The following is a 309-nucleotide window of genomic DNA, read 5'->3' on the forward strand; positions in this document are numbered from 1 at the left end:
CGAACTGCAGCAGGTTTAACGAGGAAACAGCGAAATTAAAACATTTTCATTTTCTTGTTTGGTTAATATGTTTCCTTTTAATTATTGTGTTTACTTTGATTTGATTTAGTCTATATTTGATTTTATCGTAAATGGTCATAATTACAACTAACGTCCGTTTTATTATACATTTAACAAAATTCTATAAAAGCTATAAACGCCATTTTTACATATTATTATTATTATTATTACTGGAAATGAGCGTGACTCTTAGCATTGTATTTAACGTGTATTCTAGTAAATTTACTTCAGGTCCACTTTATTCATTTG

This window comes from Monopterus albus, unplaced genomic scaffold (assembly GCF_001952655.1).
Source record: "Monopterus albus unplaced genomic scaffold, M_albus_1.0 scaffold42.1, whole genome shotgun sequence".
Taxonomy (NCBI): Eukaryota; Metazoa; Chordata; class Actinopteri; order Synbranchiformes; family Synbranchidae; genus Monopterus; species Monopterus albus.